Below are 7,429 nucleotides of genomic sequence, written 5' to 3'. Positions count from 1 at the left end.
CTCCAAGGTTCAAGTGATTCTTCTGCCTCAGCCTCCTGAGTAGCTGGGACTACAGGCACCTGCAACCACGCCTGGCTAATTTTTGTATTTTTAGTGGAGACGGGGTTTCACCATGTTGGCCAGGATGGTCTCGATCTCTTGACCTTGTAATCCACCCACCTCAGCCTCCCAAAGTGCTGGGATTACAGGCATGAGCCACCATGCCTGGCCAATGTACACAATTTAATGTCTGAAGTGAATGTGAAGAGTAAGAAGGAAGAGGCAAAAATGATTCTGTTACAAATCTAGGTGATTTGGTGTGTGTGGATACTGGCAATAGACATGAATAACATGTCAAACCAGGGTCAGAAACGGATAGTGAGTTTAAATCTGAATCATTAGTATTTAGAAAAAAACTAAAGGTACCTTGAAATTTAGACTAATTTGGAAGCTGAGGCTGGAGTTGAGAAGGTTTTCATTTGAGCTACTATAAATTACTACTATTATTATGTATTTATTTATTTATTGAGACAAAGTCTCGCTCTATTGCCAGGCTGGAGTGCAGTGGCATGATCTCAGCTCACTGCAACCTCTGCCTCCTGGGTTCAAGCGATTCTCCTGCCTCAGCCTCCTGAGTAGCTGGGACTACAGGTGCACGCCACCACGCCCAGCTAATTTTTTTTTTTTTTTTTGTATTTTTAGTGGAGATAGGGTTTCACCATGTTGGCCAGGCTGGTCTTGAACTCCCGACCTCAGGTAATCCACCCACCTCAGCCTCCCAAAGTGCTGGGATTACAGGTGTGAGCCACCACGCCTGGCCACCTATCATTGTTCATACAAAGAATTTCTTCATCTCCTTATCCCAATCCAGTCTCAGTCTACTATGCCAGTGGATTCAATCCATTTGCCCCCAGCTCCTCAACCCTTTCTCCAAATGAAAGTCTGTGGAAATGTGTAAAGCAGAAAACTAGTAAACAAGAAGTTGCTTTGCTAAAGTGGAGATGGAGGTTTTCACAGTCTCCACTCCAAGTCTCAAACTCCCTAAAGGGATGCCTTTGTGACTGTGAAATAGGTTACCCTTCTGAGGGACTATCTAAAGAATGGGGCAAAAGTTCTCAGTATTTTTTTTTTTTTTGGCTCTTGGTACCCTGTATGTCCTAGAATTTTTTTCATGGAGAGCCTAAGCCAAAAGAAATACTTAAACCTTACGTTTATTTTAAAAAAAGAGAAGTATTAAGTATTCAGTATCTTAAGTATTAAAATCCAAATGAATTAATATTTGTCCTAACAACTTAGAAGCCATTTGAAAAGCTAATATATATTTATGGAGAGAAATCATATTTTACTTTCATTCTTAAATAAGTACAATTACCTGCTAATGGGGATATGTGTGCTTGCTGGGATCCACATACACTCTCAAATCTTGGAACCAGATTGGACACCATCATCTCTACATCTTGTTTCACATTGATTTCTTTGCTGTACTTACTTTTCATTGCATGGAAAGATGAAAACCCAGCTTCATAAAGATAGTACATCATCAAAACAAATGTAATGCAATCTAATTTTAAAACTGTGAACTATCTTGAGTTAGTAGTTGGTGTGGTGTCTGCCAAATGTCAACTATTACTGTTTTCCTAGAAAATTTAAAATATCTGACAGCAACCTTGTGTGAGCACTGTGGCACTTTGAGGCACCTCTGCTAATACAATTGGGAAATCATAGGAACAGGGCCAAGAATCAACTCTTTGAGTCATAGGCCTGGCTCAGTTAACAAGCTCTGTAACATTGGGTGGTCATGTCAGCACACTCTATCACAGTACCCTTATCACAGTGGAGGATAGCTGAACTTGTTAATTCCTTTCTAGCTTTCATGCTTATGCTCGAAGGAGTTTTAATTCTGTCAGTGTTACTAAGAAAGCTTGGAAAGAATTCGCTACCTTAAATAACAAATAGTCATTTTTCTGGGTCCTTGTTTTGAAAGTGAGGATGGAACTGGTTTTGAATTCAGGCATCTCATCCCTGCTACTCACCCCAACCTGTTAGTTCTGCAAACTCAGAATTCTCTTAGAAGAACTATGTAAGGAATTCTATGTATGCTTGGTGTCAGACCCGGGAGAGAGAGAGAATAAATGTTTGTATGATTTGATGCTTTCAGAAGAGCAAAATATCTCTATGAACACAGTTTTGCTTAATACATCAGGAAGCACTTGTAAGATTCTCTTTTCCTTTTGGGGGATACTAGCTTCGGGTAGATTGAAAAAAAAAGTGAGGTCTTTCCATTCAATATTTATAAAACCATGCAGGGCTTAGATAGAATGAAAACTGATTTGTTCGTCAATTTTGACCAGAAAGAGCAAATGAGTATTCTTTGGAATTTGGAGCAGGTCAAGTGAAAAGGAGCCATATGAAACAATTTTCTATTCACTATCCAGGTGGAAAGAGAGAAAATAACTTTTTATATCTGTGGTTTTTATTGAATAGGAATTCTTACTTAATTATAAATCAAATTTTTCTTGTCTTACATTTGCATTGTGAAGTTTTATTTTAAAAGTGTTTTCCTGTTCCCAGGTAAACACTTTTAAGTAATAATATTACTTAAATATTATTAATAATAAAATAAGTAAAATATGTACTTATATTTTCTTTTAATAACTTTATAGTTTTACCTTTCACAGGTAGGCTTTTAATTCATCTATGACCCATCTTTGAATGTAACATTAGAGTTCTAGTTATTTCTACATATATAGTGAACCAGGTTTCCCACCACTACCTATCAAACCATCCTCCTTTCCCCATTGTTTATGGTACTCTCCTTACGTGTTATGGTAAATCTCTATATATGCAGTAATTTGTCCCTTGGCTCTGTATTGATATATTTTTTCTATTCTTGACCACTAAATGCACTGTTTTTATTATTATGACTCTGTAGTATGTATTAGTACTTGATAGGGCAAATCTTCTGCCTTTAGTTTTCTTTTGGAAGGTTTATTTAGTTACTCTTGGACTTAGGGGCTGTCTTCGTTTGTTCTGTGCTATAACAGAATACCTGAGACTGAGTATTTTATAACAAACAGAAATGTATTGGCTTATGGTTCTGGAGGCTTGGAAGTTCAAGATCTTGGTATCTGGTGAGGGTCTACTTATTGAATCATCTCATGGCATAAGGTAGAAGGGCAAGGGAGGGTGACAGAGAGGGAGTTGCTGGCAGGGGAGAAGAGGGAGAGAATAAAAAGGGAGCTGAGCTACCCGTTTTATAACAAATCCACTTCTGAGATAATGACGTTAATTCATTCACTCCACCCTTGTGACTTAATCAGTTCTCATTAGGCCCCACCTCCCAACACTGTTGCATTGGGGATTAAGTCTATAACACATGTTTTTCAGGGGATACACTTGAACCATAGCAGGGGGCAACACAGAGCATTGGAGAGGTAAGATGGAGTAGATGGACACTGTAGCGTTCAGACAGAAGCAGACTAGATGTGCACTAAGTGTGATGAAGGGATCTTTAAAAAATAGTGAGAACAAAAGCAAGAAACAGAATAGATGTACAATGTCATAACTTCCATAGAAATTTAAAAATATATATTCATATAAAATATACCTAATCTTAAGAACACATTAAAACAACAACAACAACAACAACAACAACAACAAAACCTTATTAAACACATTAGAATAGTTACCCTTATTGTGGGGGTAATGGTTGTGGATTTTGAGGATAGAATGGAAAAATTATTTTTAATAGTGTATAAAATAAAAATGAATTTATAATAAAGTGAGCCACATTTGAGATAAAAATACAATGATAATTAAAAAAATAAAACCAGTTATAAATTTCCAAAAAAAAACCATCTAACTTTTCAGATTAGAGTTGGGGAAAAGACACTTCTTTCCATAGCCTCCTTTTCTGGTGCACAGAAAAAAATAAAAACTAGGGGCAGAGCTGGGTTTCACTCCAAAAATCAGTTCCCCTAAACCAACACATCAGGGATTAAAGTCAGAAATTCTCACCAGGAGGGGCTGGGATCATTTGATCTTGTCTTTTATGAGTTATTGGTATTATCTGGGACCAGCTGGTTGGGAAATCTGTCCCAGAAAGCTCCTTGACTCTTGTAGGCCCTAAATATAAACATGCACATATCCCTGCCTGAGTCACTCAGCAATCCACTCTGCTTCAAAGAAAAGAGCATTTTGTTCAGGAGCACAGTGCCCTGAGCAAGAGCTAAAAGCGTCCTCTTTTCTAATTGTCAATTATCTCTACACTCCAAGATAAACATTTCTCTTTTAACGTCAGACTGGGCTGGAAGGTTCATTTAGGACATGGCTATTTGAAGGACTGGAGAAGGGGGGATGTGGGGGAATACAGAGAAAGCAAAGAGACAAAGTTTAAAATCAAGACACACAGTCTGCTTCTTCCGATATATCTCAAATATATTCCTAATTAGAGAATGCCAATGCAATAGCCTGAGATTCTAGAGAAGGAAGAGGTAGGTAGGTGACACAATTAAGTAAGTCTCCATTTGAAATAACTGCTGTTGGGATGGGTGGAGGGTATTCCTAGAGGATATTTTTTTCTCTAAAAAATTTTCTTTTATTTGAAGAAGGCCTGGAAGCATTTCATACATATACATGCAGATGCTCTTCGACTTACAATGGGATTATGTCCTGATAAACTCATCATAAAGCCAAAAAATTCTAAGTCTAACCATTGCAATTTGGGGACCATCTATATATGTGTATATGTATATACGTATACATGTTTATATGTATATACATATACACATATACATATATACATGTATATACATATGTACACATATAGTATATGTGTGTGTATGTATATGCACACATATATGTATACTTTTAAAAGATGGTCTGGTATTTCTTGCTATGAAAGCAAAGCTTAGCTCAGAAACTTTCCAAAGACCCATTTTCTCTAGTTCATTTATGTAATTGATGAGATTGCAATTGACTTGACCACACTTGACAGCAAGGCCAGAAATAATTTAATTCAGTACCTTCTGAAACCTGTTGTATTACTATGATTCAAAATAAGAAGAGACGAGGATCTAGTAAGAAAGAATAGGAATGTTTATTTCTGTGTAACAAATAAGTAAGGCTAATACTGAAGGATTTTTCCCTGAAGTTAATCCTCCAGCAAGCATCTCCTTTGGAGGATAAAATAAAGTCAAATTCCTTTTTCCCATGTTCCCTCCCTTCCATTTTCTCCCCTGAGTGACCCTTTCCTCTTTCTCCTCTCCCCTCCTTTACATCTCCCTTTGCCTGGCATACTTAAAATCCAGAAATCCATGTGCTAATTAGTGTGGTTATGATTTGCAACCTGTCCAACGATGCCAGGAAGTGAGACGCAACCTTTTCAAGTTTAGTAGCAACCATCTAACTCGAGTCAAAACAGAGAGATGTGTTGAGTTAATTTGGAAGGAGACGGTGATTGGGATTTGTATATTCAAAGTTCAATGATGACAGGTCACATTCAAGGGGGACAGTCTGTGTTTTAAAATGCACCAATAAAGTCAGAAACTTTCTAGGCCAAGCAGAAGGAAGATTGTTTCTGTGGAATGAGCTGTTAAATGTGGAAGCCCAAGAGAATCAGGAAACCTGTTTTCAATCAGACACAAAGATTATTTCTACCTCTTTCCAGTTCCAGTAATGAGATTTTTAAAAAGAGTAGGGGGGAGTAGTGAATACTTGCTTGTCCAATTATTAGCCTAGATAGACTGTTAGTTTTGAGATGGTTTTTTTGTTGGTAAAGGAAAAAAGAAAATATATGGATTTTTGTTCTGGGAGCCACTGGGTGAATTTTGCCTCCAGAACTTCAGCCTTTTTGGCATGATGTTTGCCCACCAGTGCCCAGTTAGCATTCCATATGACTCTTTGGAGTCTGGACTGTTGCTTTAGCCAAAATGTGGATGTAAATAAGGGGAAAGTTCTGCTTATTCTGGCTTGGGAAGACAGAAGAACAGATTTGTGTGGCTGGCAAGGACTCATTCTAGGGTTAACACCCAAATGACAATGGCATTTGAAGAATCAGAATCTTTCATCTTAAAACTCCAGTAACCATTAAGTTTCTGGGCTGTCACAGAGAAACTTATTAGGATTGATGATTGTTAATTAGAGTATTCCTTTAATTAGTGCTTGAGCCATGGTTATTTACTAGAAGGCAATGTTTGTGAATCTTTTCTGTGTAATATATAATATTTCTGAACGGTTCCATTTATATTCTTAATAAAGAAGTAGTCCAGTTTCTCTAATATTATCTCTGAATATTGAGTAAGTTGTTCAGACTGTCTGAATGTCAGTGGAATATTGATACAATGTAGAAGTGTTAAGAAGTTTGAATAAAATATCATGTGTAATACAGCTAGCACACAGTGGGTCCTTAATTACCATTCTTTCAAATTCCATATCAATAGACTGAAATTTCTTTAAAGAGATAGATCATGTCTTAATAGATTTGTATTCCCAATTTATAATACAACATCTAGTTCAGAGAAGGGGCTCAAGAAATGTTTACTGAAAACATATGCCATATAATTCTGCAGGCTTTGAGTTCAAATTTTTCCACGGGCTTTGAATCTCTTGCATGATCCATTCACCTGTTGTATTTTCTGTTGTTATATCAAGTGGACATCGAATTAGTGTTTTTTTAATGGGCTTTGGTTCTAGTCATACTGTCTGTTAAACTAATGGCAAAGCTCTGGACTGGTCTTGATTTTGTTTCTACCAACCCATTCTGAGAGCCCACAATGACCATGTATTCTGGTGTTTACTTAAAAGGGCAGTGGCCATTGGCCAACATGCAAATGTGATTGATGTTGATGTAATAACAGCAGAAGAATAAAGGACATCTTCACTTTGTCTCTATTTAAGGGCAGCCTTCTGGAAGCAGCTCACTGCTTCACTATGCTGTAATGTCATTATTGGGAGATCTACTTCTGCCAGTCGGGAATGGAAGTGATTGAGGGATGCACGACTTTTTTTACACTTCTCCACCCCAGTCCACCAACACACACACACACAAACACACACACACACTCTCACATATACCCACATGCACACACACATACACATAGAGTAGACCTTCACTGCTAATTATGGCATAGTTTTCATCTGGTGGAACAAAAAATGCCAGCCAAGTGAGTCATATTCTGATTTATTGAATAAACACTTTCCATGTGAGAAGCAGAGAGAAAAATGAAACCATTGCTGTTAGAGCTGGAAAAGGCTAGTGTTTCCAACACACTGGATGGCAGTTCTAAGTTGGGCTGGCTGCCGCAGGATCACCTGGGGGAACTTTATAAAGAAACTGGCTTCCAGGTCCACCCTTGGAGGTTTTCAGCCAAAGCTCTTTTAATGATGCTGAGTTTGACCAGTTTAGGCAATGACTGTTTTTTCCAATCCTTTACTTTTACAGCAAAAAACA

Source organism: Pongo abelii, chromosome 17 (assembly GCF_028885655.2).
Source record: "Pongo abelii isolate AG06213 chromosome 17, NHGRI_mPonAbe1-v2.0_pri, whole genome shotgun sequence".
Taxonomy (NCBI): domain Eukaryota; kingdom Metazoa; phylum Chordata; class Mammalia; order Primates; family Hominidae; genus Pongo; species Pongo abelii.
The sequence above is the reverse complement of the archived record's forward strand: the minus strand, read 5'-3'. Positions refer to the sequence as shown.